Source organism: Cryptotermes secundus, unplaced genomic scaffold (assembly GCF_002891405.2).
Source record: "Cryptotermes secundus unplaced genomic scaffold, Csec_1.0 scaffold363, whole genome shotgun sequence".
Taxonomy (NCBI): domain Eukaryota; kingdom Metazoa; phylum Arthropoda; class Insecta; order Blattodea; family Kalotermitidae; genus Cryptotermes; species Cryptotermes secundus.
The window spans coordinates 1,143,060-1,158,871 of NW_019737986.1; the positions used below are offsets into that span (position 1 = coordinate 1,143,060).

The 15,812-nt window shown below is 42.9% G+C and overlaps 1 protein-coding gene across 2 annotated transcripts in view; it reads right to left on the reverse strand.

The window, feature by feature from the left end:
* Positions 1 to 14,784, reverse strand: part of LOC111870614 (irregular chiasm C-roughest protein) — a 525,714-nt gene extending 510,930 nt beyond the window's left edge. For both annotated transcript variants that reach the window (XM_023863049.2, XM_023863048.2), the window contains exon 1: positions 14,167 to 14,784. The gene's annotated coding sequence lies outside the window, so the exon portion shown is untranslated. The remainder of the gene's footprint in view (positions 1 to 14,166) is intronic.
* Positions 14,785 to 15,812: the final 1,028 nt, after the last annotated feature.

Below are 15,812 nucleotides of genomic sequence, written 5' to 3' on the forward strand. Positions count from 1 at the left end.
GCAAAATTATAGTTTTGTATATTCTAATTTTTATGTTTTTGGAGTGCAGACGAGAGGACAAAAGGTTCTGGACTGAATGGTAGCAAGCATTACCCGAGTTCAGTCTCCTCTTAATTTCCTCCTGAATCAGGTTTTGATTTGTTACTGCCGTTTCCAAATGTCTGAACTGTGCCAGATTGTCAAAACATCTGTTTCCTATCTTTATGTCATGATTTTGCCCTGCATTTTGGTGATGAGACAGCAACATGTACTTAGTTTTCTCTGTGTTTACTTCTAGACCAACCTCTTTACTTGCGCCAATTAAAGTTTGTGTGTTCTTCTGTATGGTACCTATGTTATCTCCCAACAGACCAACAGCTGATGTGTCCCGTTTAATTTCAGTCCCACCTTCCTAATGGCATACGTTAGAAATACGTTCAATTTTAATTAGAAAACCCGAAGCGAAGAGATCATTTCGGACAGCTAGATGCGAATGGGAGGATAATATTAAAATTAGTCTTAAGTAAATTAGACCTGGATGTGCAGACTGGATTAATCTAGCTCTGAACGGGATCTTGTGAAGGCGGCAATGAACCGTGGGGGTTGGCAGATGTCTTGACAATCAACGAGTCTCAGCTTCTCAGGAAAGGCTCGGCCTCCGTTCAGTTAGCAGAGATGGAACGGAAACGTTTTCATGCTGAGGTTCTTTGTTGAGGCTCCTACTCAGTACTTTCAGGGCGATTAAGTTAAGGGAGTTAAGACAGAGACAGACATTACACACACTACGTACAATATTTGCGGTTCTCACGGCTGTGAATGTTAAGGGTTCTGAGCCTTGATGCTGTGCAGCTCGGTACACAGGCTCCAACATTTCGGACAACTCTGATTCCTCTATCTTCCACCCTGAAGACGGAGGCAGCAGGCTGCTCCTAAACAATTGGACGTATCTAGAAGCAAGTGCTGCAGGTGGCGGAGAGGCTCACACGATGTCCTTGCTAATTTTCGGCTAATTGTCCGAGCCATATGGTACTATCCTCACAAACATTCAGAGTGTGCCATAAAACATGCGCATTGTGTGATTCTATATGTTTAAACAGAAATTTCATTTTATTTAAAATTATTTAAGAACAAAGAAGAAATCAGTGCTTGCTGTTAAAGACATTTATTACGAAGCTGAGAACATAGCTGCCTACTTACCGAACCATACGTATTACAATTCAGAACAACATAATCATAACACGAATGGGAGAAACAAGAAATGCACAATTCATGTAATTATGCTTCTATGGAAAGGTTATTTGACAGATGTATGTCAAGAATTATAATATTAAAGTGGGTCTTGGTATTGGGACTTAACTTCAGACAATTTGTTACCGTTATACTGACCCTGTAACCTAGTGTTTAACACAGGACGCGCCACAGCTCAAGCGGTTTGTTCCCGGGCTCGAGCCAAGGTCAGGTTATGTGGGATTTGTGGTGAACAAATTAGCACTGGGGTAGGTTTTCTCCGAGTACTTAAGTTTCCCCTGCCAATTCTCATTCCACTGACTGCTCCACATCATCTATCATCTGAGGCTGGTACAATAGGCCAGTTATTGGCCGACGTACAAAGTGGACTCAGTCTCACCCCACCCCAAGAAACAAAATAAAACTAGTGCATAACATATTTTACAATGTTAGTATTCAAGGGCTTTGAGTTCGATCAAGTAAATAAGCAAAAAGTGTCACTATAATGAAAGTCAGTTACTTGAAGACTGGATGAGAGACAACTAGAGAAAATCTTGGACCATAGGCAATTTCCAGCTTAATGCCACTGCAATAACTAAATGAATTTCCCTGCTTCATATAAGGCGTACAAGGAATTGCGCGCACACAATCAGGCAGATCAATAAACTGGCCCTCTTATATATTGAATAGATGTACGCTCAGTTTAACTTGTCAAGAACGTCCTCTAAAACATTCAGCTGAATAAACACTGCTGCAGGTCTCCCTTCAATAGACCGTGTTTGACCAGGCAGGCTGGTGAATATGGCCAGCCACCTCCACCTAGTTCCGAGGACAAGAATGGTGGAGCTATACCTCCACTCCTCCACAAGTCTTTATGATGCAGAGACGTCTATACCTTTCGTCTTGCCTTGTACTCGTACTTACAGTGTCTTCCAGAGGGCCGCGACATAGATCAAGCGGTTAGTCGCTGGCTTCCCACCGCGGCGGTCCGGGTTCGATCCCGGGTCTGGTCAAGTGGGATTTGTGGTGGATAAAGTGGCGCTGGGGGAGGTTTTCTCCGAGTACTTCGGGTTCCCCTGCCAATCTTCATTCCACCAATTGCTCCACAATCACTCTATTCATCTGGGGCTGGTACAATAGGCCAGATGTGGCCGCAGTACAAGGGACTTGGTCCCACCCCATTAGCAATACAATGTCTTCCAATTTTTATCTATTCAGCGAATCCTGAAGCTCAGAATCGAACTTGCGACTTCCCGAATATAGAACAGGACATTACAAGATTCGTCAATAAAACAAGAAAAATTCCAAAACATTTTAATTTTTAAGAATGGAATCAATTACCTTGCTCCATGCAACAGAGACTTTCTTCAGCGGGCGACAATCACGCAGCTGCTCCTGCAAGCCTCTTCCTCTTTGCAATCCGGATGTTTATAAAAGCGTCGTTAAATAAAACACGAGTAGAGCATATCAGATTTTGTTGGGCGGTTTACAAATAAAAACCTCTGCGAGAATGTTATCTAGGAGGCTTCCGAGTCTAAATAATTCATTTAATTAATGAATTAAATAATTTAAAGTAGTGTAAATGGTATACGTACAGAAACAGAAGGTCGCAGTAGTCACTGAATGAATAATTTACTGCAGAAGGAGATGCACAGGAGCCCCACGTCCCGTTCCGTCCCGTCCCGTCCCTCTCATTTATTCATATATTCCCGTGACTTTCTCTATTTTACTGCGGCAGGCAGAATATATTTTCAGACTGAGTAATAAGGTAAGGCGACTCTAATATCCTGGTCGACATAATATTTTAAAAGTTTTTCACTTTTTACTAGTTATCAAGCGGCGGTCATGGCCCGATATGTAACACCAAATCGAGAAGAAAACGGTAGGTGGGGGGACAGGGAACACGTGGATGCGACAAGACACGAAACGAAGACTCTTAGCATGAACACCTGAAGCAAATAAATTATTCGGGAGATCAGTGTTTAGATGGAAATATAATATTAAAACGAGTATTAAACAAGCAGGATGCGAGCATGTGGATCGGATGAAACAGGCTCAGGGTGAGGTATAGTGGCGGGCTTTTGTGAATACGGCACTGAACCTTCAGGTACCATGAAAGACAGGCAATTTCATGAGTGGCCGAACGACTGCAAGCTTCTCAAATATAAACCCTCTCTGTAGAATTAGTAACTGATAACTTAATTGAAACTTAATTAGATTGGGACAACTGTATGGGCATATTTGGCGACTAGTAGTGCTATATGGTGCACAATAAACCTGTTTCATACTCGACTAGACCCTGGGCGCGGTTATCAGCGCGAAGAGTGTCCAAAATTGCATGTAAAAGGTAAATAACAGCAGGTAAATTTGTCCCAGTTGTGCTTAACCCCACGCCATGAACTGGTATGGAATAAGGAAGACACACATCCAGCATTTTGATCTCCGTACTTTATACATGAGAATTCAGCTTCACGCCCCGGTCGCTTTTACTTCAACAGTTAGACTTCCAAAATCCACTGGAGAGCGGCTGACCTCAGGACCAGAAATATGGTCCGAAAGGGTTAAATCGATACCTTCGTTGGGAACCTCCATCCCGTAGCGAGTCACTGTACTGACTGAGCTATCATCTTTATGGTTTATTTAACGACGCTGTCAATAACGTCGACGGAGAGCATGATAACGAGATGGAATGGACGTGAGAGCATGCGGTCATGGCCTATTAGAGACGCTAGACGGACTGAGTACAATCAGGAGAGTTCGTGTCCTCGCAGAGATTCGAACCGTACGCGTCCCATATAAGAAGTGATTTGCCCGGTATTGCAGTTATTCCGGATTGTGGGCTCCGGTTGAGAATGCTTAAAATTGCGTAATTCGGTTTGTGACAAAACAAAATTGTTATGTGGTGCTGTATATTTCTAGGTATAGTTAAAGTTCTCCCTGTGCTTAATTAATTAAGCACCGCGCCATAAAGACTTACGCAATAAAAGAGGTACAACTCCACCATTCCTGAATTTGGCATTAGATGGAGGTGAGTGGTCAGCTTCACGCTCCTGGCACTTTACTGCCGAAGAAAGGTCTCGCTACCATTTCGATAGGAGTCTGGATGGGACCTAGAGGCCGTCTGGGTGCTGTGGAGTAGAGAAAAATCTTTTGTCCCCGCTGAGAACTAAATCCCGGCCACGCAGTCCGTAGGCCGTCGACATACCAGCTGAGTGTATATATATATGGGCAGGATCTTAAACGAACGTGTTAAACGAAGAAGTTAAAATACTGCATGAATATTGTTCATAGGGTAACAAAAATTGTTGTCTTCTTTTCTGTTACTGTTCCCAGACAGTAGCTTTAAAATATGTCACATGTTGACACATGAACTACCAAATCTGCACTACCGTGTGTAGGCCACTGGTTCCATGTCACGGACAGCGGACAAGGGGAAGTGTTCAGTTTCTGGGTTACATAATAAATATATATGGTTTCCAGACATTGCGAGTAGATAAGAAATTGAAAGCGTGTTCACGGACAGCTGACAGGGGGCTACTTCCAGCATGTAAGTCTTAGATTGTTGTAGTGTTGCAAAGATGAAGGGCCTCTGCAAATGCGGCCTGGCCTACTGAATGCCCAGTCGTGGGCAGCCTCTGTGTTAGAACACAGGTTTTTTCGTGAAGAATTCTTCGCTGGGATCCTAACATAACCTATGACGATTCAATTGAAATGAACATTAAAGAAATATAATTTGGGATATGAAACTGGTTCATCTGGGCAAAGGAGGTCTTTGGTATTCGCGGTTTCTGTTGTAGGAGAGAGGTCGTTGTTAATTTATGTTATAATTCTAAACATTCTTTAATGGAACACAGGGGTTCTGTAGTGACTGGCAAACCGAATTTTTGTTAGGTAGCCCCACATTCGAACCTCGAACAAAAGATCCGTTTTCTCGAAAAGTCGAGCTCGCTTTTGGAGACGTGGTGATATCAGGTTGTTTCAAAACACGCCATGAGCGATTCCTTTTGAATCCTTCCCAAATCATGAAACTGCCATTTCATGTTATGAAATTACTGCCCTCTGAGGAGCGTCGTTAGGTAACTCGATCGATTCGATTAGTCAACTGCACAAACACGTCTCAGTGCAGTAGAGAAACACAAACACGGAATTGTATTGAGGAGCTGCCGTTATCCGGGATGACAGTTAAATGATTTTAAAAAGGCCCAGAGAAGACTGTGAAGTATAAGTTCGTGAAAATAACGTAAGCACTTTCATTTGAAGCGATTTATCTGAAGCATTCATTTAAGTAATCATGCCAGCTCTCCTCCCCCCCCCCAATCCGGCCATGCCAACACGCTGTCGTACTGCAGAGCCTGTGGAGTTACTCCCCATGCCCGCCCCCAAGCATCAACACCAGTTGAACTGCCTGCCCTTCAGGAAAGACATCAGCAAGTCTCATGTAAACTGAGCTTCTTCTCTTACTTAATTAGTCTTAAGTAAGGCTTTAAGATGTTGCTAGAACACATTGTTACAGCGGAAAACTGAAACGTATATTTTCCCTTTACTCACTCATGGAACTGAGCTCTTCTTGAGGAGAAGCCAATTCTGCAGCTACTCAAGAATTTCCCAGCATTTTATGAAACCCGAATGTTCATTACCGTGTTCACAAGAGCCCTCCACTCGTCCCTATCCTGCGCCAGATCTATCCAATCCATACCATCCCATCCTATCTCTCTAAGATCCAATTTAATATTGTCCACCCACCAATATCCTACATACATTCGTCTTCTCCCCATTCGTGCTACATGCCCTGCCCACCTCATCCTCCTTGACTTGATCATTCTAATTATACTTGGAGAAGAGTACAAGTTATGAAGCTCCTCATTATGCAGTTCTCTCCAACCTCCTGTCACTTCATCTCTCTTCGGTCCAAATATTCTCCTCAACACCCTGTTCTCAAACACCCTCAGTCTATGCTCCTCCCTTAATGTCAGAAACCGAGTTTCACACCCATACAGAACCACAGGCAAATATTTTCCTTTTACTTAGTTAAATTTGAAATTCAGTTTATATCAAGGGAAAGGGGCGATATCGCTTCATGTGTACACCCGGCAGCCTATCCTGCTGCTTTTCAAATCGTTACGTGGAACTAACATTTTCTATTTCACACGAACTTATCACAATTTGTATAAGATTCCACGACGATTTTGGAGGTAATAGGTCCTCTAGAAATCTTCAAAATTCAAATTTTATCGAGATAATAAACTCGCGCTTACACTGCAGAGGCTTGGTGTGGGGGCAGATATCTGCTGAAGAGAAGAGGGGACGGGAAATAAGGGGGGATATGTTACACGATTTCCACGCACCATAACCCGTTGGTGAGGGTGCCCCTACCTGCGATCTTGCCAGAACAGTGCTTTATCCTACACTGACAACTTTGTTAAGTTTTGTGATTTAATACTATAGTCTGTTCAGGAAAAAGTTAACAGCATGTTAAATTCGTGGAATTGTTGCTCCATGCAGTTCAGAATCTCGTGCCTAAGGCTCAAACTATACAGATCTGTAACTTTATCGGTAGCTCGAAACTTTGTCTCGCAACCTGGAGGAACGTAGGTTGGCTGTGTTGGGGGGGGCAATATTAGCTGAAGAGAGGAGATGCAACGGGAGGCCACATAAAATTACATTAAGAAAAACTGCATACATTGTACCCTTCACCATACAATATTCGTGCGATGAAACCGAGGAGCATGAGATGGACGGGACATGTAGAATGCATAGAATAAATAAGATATGCTTGCAAAATTTTGACCGGAAATCCTGTAGGGAAGATACCGGTAGGGAAATCTAGGTGTAGATGCAACTATACCATGAACACGGATCTGAAGAAGTACCTGGTGAGAATGTAGAGTGGATTTATCTGGCTCAGAATAGAGGCTTGTGAATATGGTAACGAACCTTTGGGTACTATAGAAGTTGGGGAATCTTTTGGCTAGGTGACGACTCCTGTCTTCTTAGTCCCCTTTTCCATTCAGTTAGTTACGTCACATTTCCAAATTAATGGTAGCCCCGCGTTTCACCTTTCTCGCCCTGTACCACCCCTTGTCTTTGCAAAATTTCAAACTGATTAAAAGTCTTAAACATCATAACCTCAACCAGTTCTTCGGTTTGTATAAAGACGCCATAGTGTTGTTATTAATACCTTTTACTTCCAAACTCTTTACTTACTCCCTGATGCCGAGTCACAATTTTAAACGTTTTAATCGGAAGGGAAATAGAGTGTTGGAAAGGGTTTAAGATGAAATGATTTACTTCTTTTCGCCTTCACAATATGTGCTGTGCTTTCCAATTTCGGTGAAGGGCCGAATTTTAATGTGTCCCTCCAGCGAAATGCAAGCCCCGGCCTTAAGCAAATCACGGTCACTTCCGAAATCTACAGATTTATAACTAATTATCCTTCTGCAGTTGATGCATTATCGTTAATAATCATCCCCATTATCATCATCTTCATGCATCGGGCCATGCGTGCTCTGCGCCGTCTCCCTGAAGAGAATGTTTTTTGCTCTCTGTTCTCTCGTGTCCGTGTGCTGTAAGTTAAAGTCTTCTTGGAATTCTTCTGTGTTCCATTCCTAGGACGTGATGTTTCCGCTGTGAAGTGGATTTTAACATGTTATTATTCACATTAATGTGTTCAGTTCGTCTCCAATTTTAGTATTTCGTATTTGGGCCTTACTTGTATAGCCTGCTACACTCCTCAAGAATTCCATCTCTGAGGTTTAAATTTTTGCTGTCTTTATTTTCTTATAGTCCAAATTTCTGATCCTTATGTAAGAACTGGTACCGCTGCAGCTTTATAAAATTGGATCTGTGTATCTTTCTATTTTACTCAGTGTTCTTATTGTGCTGCACATTTGGTTAAATATATTTCTAATCCTTGCTGCTACTGTTATTAGCAATGAGGTTAGTAAATGGACCTGCTAATATGCTAGTTACTTAGAGAGAGGTTGTTAGCCTCCCGCCTGACCTCCAGCCTAGGGGGACCACTACTTGTCACGTGCTGGCAACTGCATATTCAATCGATATGTTCGCAGCTACTCTCAGGCACACTTACAAACTAACGAAAGGTAACTATTTGGTTTCATAACGATTTTGTACGGCATTCCTTTCCACGTGAGCAAAACAGCCGAAACCTAAAACTGACCATTCACATTGATCTAAGTGCCCGGGCTTTACCTCTGCTATCTATACGTCTTCATGACCTAACGCTTAGACACACACACGCAGTTTTTACTGCAATATAGACCAGGTGTGTGTGCAAAAGTATTGCAGTCATGGATAAAATAAATCTCGAGATTTGAGCTCACCCCACCCCCGAATATGAAAGTGATTTCTGGAATGTCGTCTCTCTGTCTTCATGGATTTGCGCCTCGCTAGCGTCCGAACGGTCACTTGAATTTTATTCCTATTTGCTATTTAAGGGTTTAGTTGATACAGATCGGTGCGAGGTGAGCACGAACACTGCACCTTAAAAAATTAGGGGCCCTCCAAATAGCTCCCTGACCAATAAATGAGCGATATTCTCGAAAACGGTTACAACGATTTGGATTATACTTATTTCGGCTTGTTTTGGACTTCATCCATCGTCTGGTATGTAAAGATCCGTCTCCGAAACGTCATGGTCTTTTGCCTTTTACATACCAGACGATGAATGAAGTCCAAAGCAAGCCAAAAGAAGTACAGTATACACCATCGTCAGAATCCTTTCAAGTCGATTTGGATTGTATTTCAGTAAATTACGGACACTATGTTCCTCAATAAAACTCGGGGGGGGGGGGGCGAAATCTTAAGGAACTGACGGTGAAGGGCCAAACGCGAAATGTCGGACGGGTTTCATTTTTGTTCGGTATTGAGTAACGAAACACTTGCCTACCAATCATCAGTCGATTTCCTTTCGAGGGAAATGTAGTCAAGGTCAGTCGTAAAGAGAATGTTATGTGCGCTGTCTCTGCTCCGGTTTGTAAGTTCGTAACGGCTCTCATTTTGTGAAACGACACGCGATTACCTGGCAGAAGCAAAGACAGTTGACTTTGAAGGCAGTAGAATATTCCATTATCAGGAATGTGCAATTCACAAACTTCGATTTTTATGGACGGATATTGAGGCCATGACGGAAAAATGTGTCTTGACATAGCGTGGAATAGTGATTGAATATGTAAGCCCTTCTGAAATTGTAACGACAACCGTTGTTTCTGTTGCTACCGTCATCATCCTCATCCTCATCATTCTCTCGTTATGCATAACAAAATTCCCTGCCTTATGCACCACGGTATGACGCCACATGGACGAGCGGAGGTATTGCTCCATGCTTTCTTGGTCTAGGCGCTAGATGGAGTGACCTGTTAGCTTCATCCCCGTTAACACCTGGCTAGGAGGCTGCATGAGCCCCAGTGTCAGTCTGGGTGAGGTGGTTCCCGCCGGGAACTGACCTGTTCAGCACGCAACCTAGCCACTACACGTCGTTTCACAGCAGTACACACATCAGAATGGATATCACAGTTAGTCTTGGCTAGTGCAACTCTCCTCAGCAGGCGGAGTCACGAGTTCAATGCCCGGCCAGTCCAAGTGACATTTTTGGCAGTCAAGTTTGCTCTGCTGCAGATGTTATAGGAGCTAACATCCACAATCAGCTTCTCGTCCAGCGTGATAAACTAAGGCCGTATATAAAGAAGTTAGGCCTCGCAACACGAGTAAGGTGAATACTATCCCAGTGGTTCTCATTACAAGCAAGAGGTTCTGGGAAGAACTGTCTATATTCCTTTGATACGACACGGACCGCATGGAAGACATGTTCAGCAGTTCTTCTATTCTCGCATATGCATTCGTTGCGGCGGTAAAGTTTTTACTGATCCGTTGCCTAGCAACAATGTGGAGATCTATACAAAGATGCACAGACTGATGAAAGGGACTTCTGAAGTGCACCGTTAAAACGGGTTCAATTGCCGCGATATACATACTAAGTTTCATAAAGATTAGTTTGGACATTAAAATGTTTATGGGGGGCTACACAGACAGCATGGTGATCGCATAAACCTTCTTTTATAAATAAGGAAAGCAGGCTAATAAACCGTAAATGTAATAAACTTACTGAAACTGTTCTTCTTAAATTAATAATTTAGCGAAAATATGTCGAAACTTTATCGCTAAGGAACGTACCAATCGATACTTAGCAGTCGTATTTTCAATAAGAGACATTTCTCACTTGTCACGGTGCGGCATCCGGTTTTCATAACAACGTAGAGGTAGTTTTGCTGGGCACTTAATTTATCAACTGTGGCCGTGTACCTTACATGTCCACGTAACTGATTACAGCTACTCCATCAAGTTGAGTCCCTTTTGAGAAACTAGTCAAGAATTTCTCGTCTTTCACAGAACTACGAAGTTCAACGCCGAGTTCACACGATTCCTGTAACTATCACGAGTCAGCCCACGTCGTATTTCACGAAATTTCGTCAGTTCACGCCATATTTTATGAAATTTCGTCAGTTCACACCATATTCTATGAAATTTCGTCAGTTCAAGCCATATTTTATTAAATTTTATCACTTCACGCCATATTTCATGAAATTTCTTCAGTTCACGCCACACTTTATGAAATTTCTTCTTAATGTTACCCTGCCACACTGTTTCCTCCCCCCAAATATCATGACCGAAAGTAAGCATGCATATGTCACCATTCCTGCTACATGCTGCAGCTCGGCTGCTTGATGTAATAACCATAACCATATCTGGCGAACAGCACCGGTTATAGAGCTCCTCGTTATTTTATATGGGAAAGGGAATATAAATTGATTTTACCGGTTACCCTTTTTTTTTTCTGTTTAGAAACCATTTGTGGCATTAAACACTTCTATATGTTGATGCTTTAGTAGTGATTCTTTTTATGGACGTATTGGTTTGTTGAATGCCGTCTTTTGGGATGTGGCGCCGTGTAGTTCTTGCTTGAACCGACGTTTCGGAGGAACCTATCGCCACCAACTTCAGGGTAGAAATATCCGCGAGCGAGGAACCAGCTAGGTGTTTTCGACTGGTAGTTCAGTCTTCAGCCACCTGCTCACACTGGTTCCAGTCTCGCAGTTTTTCCTACACTGATAATGGAGGCGATAGGTTCCTCCGAAACGTCGGTTCACACAAGATCTACACGGCGCCGCATCCCAGAAGACGGCATTCTTCATAGTCACCGCTGTTAAAATCTCACATCTGACATATTGTTCATGTTGCTTTGTATTAACAGTTTAATTTAACTGATGACATTTCACAATTTACGATTTGATCTTTATCGCATTATTTCCAATTATATATATTTATTCAAACAAGGAAAGAAATGCTTCGCTACTTTTAGTATATTTGGCGAATCATCTGTTGAGAGCTGTCACCGAGCTAACGTAGGTTCCGAATCTGATTGTATCGCAACTTCCTCAAGACAATTTGTGTCGGCTTTTCCCCGAAGTTATTATTTTTCTGTAACATCTTCGTTACTCTCAGTGAAGTCACCACTAAACATGTTTTCGTAGTCGACATGGCGATCACTGGTTACTCCAAGATTATGACACACTGTGAAGCTGTAGAAATAGATATCTTGACTGATAATCCATGCAACATAACGCGTGCCGTTTACACACGGTTGGGAGACAGACGAAGACACTAGAAACTGACAGATGGACGTGTTTCGCTGTTGTTTGGCTGCCAGTTTACGTCTGCTTATTTATCTACATAAATGTGCGATATTTCTCTTTACAAACTCCGGCATTTCTCTGTTTCAAGATGCAATAAATGTCAACAAAGGAGGAAATGTTGCAAATACCTCAAGACGTAAATATTCCTGTTGGAGCTTTGATATTGCCTGGTGAACATGAAAGATAATTTTTTACTAATTGTTAATATCAAGTCTCTCAAAACGTCTATGCTGTTTGTGACGCACAACATACAAGCATAAGATGCAGAAAGAATGTCCCCAAAAGTAGGGCTGTTATGCCGACAAACACTTAATTACATTTGTATTTCCGTACCAGGTGGTCATTTTGTAATATTATCTGTTCATGCAAATCCTAACGGTAGACAACTTAATATTTTCCACATCTGAACCATAATTAAAAGTGTGACGAATATTAAAGTTTTGCACATTTTAAGTAAAGAAAGTAGTTATGCATGGCGATTCTGTGTTGTATCAAGCACGAATTAATTCCGGGAGCACAGTGCAACTCCATGGCGGCGTGACTGTGATAAAGTATCCTCACGAATTATGCCTTGAAGAACAGAACTCTCTCCTTCCTACTAAAATGGAGAGTTCAATATACATTTCTAAAAATAAAAATATACTATGCCTGGTCGAAAGTTCATAGGTTTTAAAGTATATTCTATTTTATGTCTTCTTTTTATAAAACGCGTACCTTTAAATTCTTCATGTCTGCATTAAACATTGCCCAAGACAGTCCCTTAAGTTTAATATACCATGCTTAAAATGTATTAAATAATTTGCATGTGAGATATATTTATAAATCACCATGATTTTTTTCAAATGATAATACAATGTAGTTGAAAAATTATTCTGTAATACCTAAAAGGTTTATTAAACGACCCCGTGCTCATGCATACACACATACGTCATATCTGTTTACTATTCATGGCTGTTATTGTGTAGTGTGAAAACAGGCCTGGTGGAAATTTTAGTGATCGATAACTTAAAAGAGCTGTAGTCGGAGCACACCTCTAATATCGTGTAGCTGTGTGGCAAGAGAAACCCAGCGTAAATGCCCACACTGGCTCAACTATTTTCTTTTTTCATCTTCAACGGTTCCGGCATTCCACTCAGTTAAATGAGTGACTGTCACGTTTTCGTAAGTGACATTCTCATGAAAATTTTTTGTTTGCATTGGAAGGAGTTCCTGCTTCCATTTGCGGCTGTGTTTAGAACTCTCATCTCTCTGGCAATAAAATGCGAACATTCAAATGAAACAGGATCCGAGATAAGCTGCAACTTACAGCACGCGCGCCGCACTTTTGCCAGCTCCTAGAGAACCTCTAACTTATCCGCAATAAAAGTCCCATTTGCCAAATTTCCTGCCTATTCTTCTCATTTTGAAAATTCTGTTACAAAATCCAACATATATTTCTGTTGAGCATCCCTTCTCTTAGATTCCAAACGGTTTTAACGATGGTATATAAAACACAGAATTACTGGGTTTCCAGACTTTCTCCATCGTCCAGTATTCCAGAAACTAGAAAACACGACGTTTCGGAAGCTGGATCTGTTTCCGTCCTCAGTTTGGGGGGGAAGACACCTACTCTAAGAGCTAACCTGGCATCCAGTTTCCGAACCGCTGTGTTTTCTGGTTTCTAAAACACCGAACGATGGACAAAGTTCAAAAACCCACTAATTCTGACCCCTTCTCTTATCGCAAATAGAATTTAACAGTATCGTGCAAGAATCTACTGGCTGTTGTCTACAGCCATATAATGATTTATTGATACGTCTCTTGTGAGCTGTACACGGAAAGAGATTCTGCATACACGGCTCTTTTTCTCCCCTTTACAGCTATGTTTTAAATTCCATCATTTTTATGACATGTTTGTAATATCGAAATAATGAGCGCATGCGCCCTACAGATCAATTATAACAGCCTCCTACTGCTTTACAATACAGGGACGATGGCATGGCTCGACGACGCATGAATTAAAAGGGTGATTCATACGAAAATCTACCCCCTCCCTTGCATATGCACGTAGCCAATATAATTTGCAATAACTGCAGACAACAAATGGTAGAGGCCAGTCCATTCATATCCTTGTGAGGGGGGTGCAGAAGCAGCGGCAGTGGTTCCGTGCCGTCTGGCGGTGCCAGAAGAGAGCACGAGGCAGGAAACAACTCCGCGCTTGTCGGATGGTATTCCCCTTAAGTCAGTAGAGATGGTTATTGATTGTGCTTACCGTGGTGGTTGTTGCGATGTGGGCATGAAGCACGCTCCGTCTGATAGTACTCCAACAGTGTCGAGACGCTCCACACTTTCACGAAAACACATGTAAGAAATCCAGCATTATGACTGTCGCATCCTGTCTCGGTACGCGTGTGACCACTGAACAAATTGATAACCTCAATGCATCGAATAAACTGAAACTTTCAGTACACAAAAACAAAACAAGCCAGGCCACGACAGAGTAAAAAAACAACAAGAATCTACCTTGACGCGAGGATGCGCAGGGACGACGGGCTATATAAACTTCTATCGATCGTGTGTATGAGGCTTACATTCCCTATCCGCTTCTCAATGAGTCACACCACACCGTCAAAACACAACACTTCCAACCAATATTTCTCCGAACTTCCCTTCACTGCAATGGTTTCATTTCACCACGGCACTCACCCCGTCCCCTTGCCAGTGATCTGTAGCGCGGGCTAAGTTGCACCTCTAGCAGACGTAGCAGCAGCAACTCACTTGCTGGCTGACTGTGCTCTGACTCGCTCGTGCAAAGCGCTTCGGTGCCAACCCAGGGCTCGCAGCAGCAAAATCTCGACTGGACTGACTGGGGGTCGCGTTCCAGCTTCGTCCGCCCGACGCTAGGTTGCCGCGCGCTCGCTCACTCGCTCATTCGGCTCGGGCCATCGCAGGGTCTCGGCTAGCCCGCGCTAGTTCGTTCCCTCTTCGTCGTCGACGTCCTCCACGTCGACGCCAACGTCGGTCGCGGTCGTTGGTCTGCCTACCTGCCTGTTTATCGTTGCGCGCGCGCCGAGTGTGCTCTTTCCCTCTTTTTTTTTTCTTTCTCTCTCTCTGTTTAGTATTTCCGCAACTGGACCGACCCGACCAACCAGTAGAGCGATGGACAAGCAGTTGTTCTAGTAGTGGATCCTGTAGAATGTTGATGACGTTTCTTCTCATCTCTTCTCGCTCGCACCTTCCCTGATGCTCCTGCTGGTCCACAATCGACTTAGACCTGATTGCTTGGACTCCACGACCATCCGTTGTTTATCTTTCGCGTCATCGAAGCAGTGAAAAGGATATGATTTCTTTGGAGCAGGAACACACTCGCGTGTCTGAGACATGCGCAGCTCTACTCATTTCAAACGGATTCCATCTTTCGTTAACGACAAAATGCTACTTGTGGTCTTCTAGGTTCTCACAACCCAGGAGGCCACATTCTGAACAATCACTGCCAGAAAAGCGGAAAACTGATAAAATCAAGTTTATTTTTATTGTTATTTAATTCCCTTGAATAGGCCGTGCCACAGCTCAGGCGGTTAGTCGCTGGCTTCCCACCTCGGCGGCCTGGGTTCGAGCCCAGGTTACATCGTGTGAGATTTGTAGTGGAAAAAGTGGGGCTGGGGCAGATTTTCTCCGAGTACTTCGGTTTCCCCTACCAAACTTCATTCCAGCAATTGCTCAACAATCACCATCATCCACCATCTGGAGCTGGTACAATAGACCAGTAGTTGCCGGAGTACCAAGTGGACTCAGTCTCACGCCACTAATACTACTACTACTAATAATAATACTTAATTCCTTCTCTGCGGTATATATGCCTCCTTGCGCCTGCATGTAAAGCGATAAATCGCGTAATATGGTAACATCCAGAGGTTC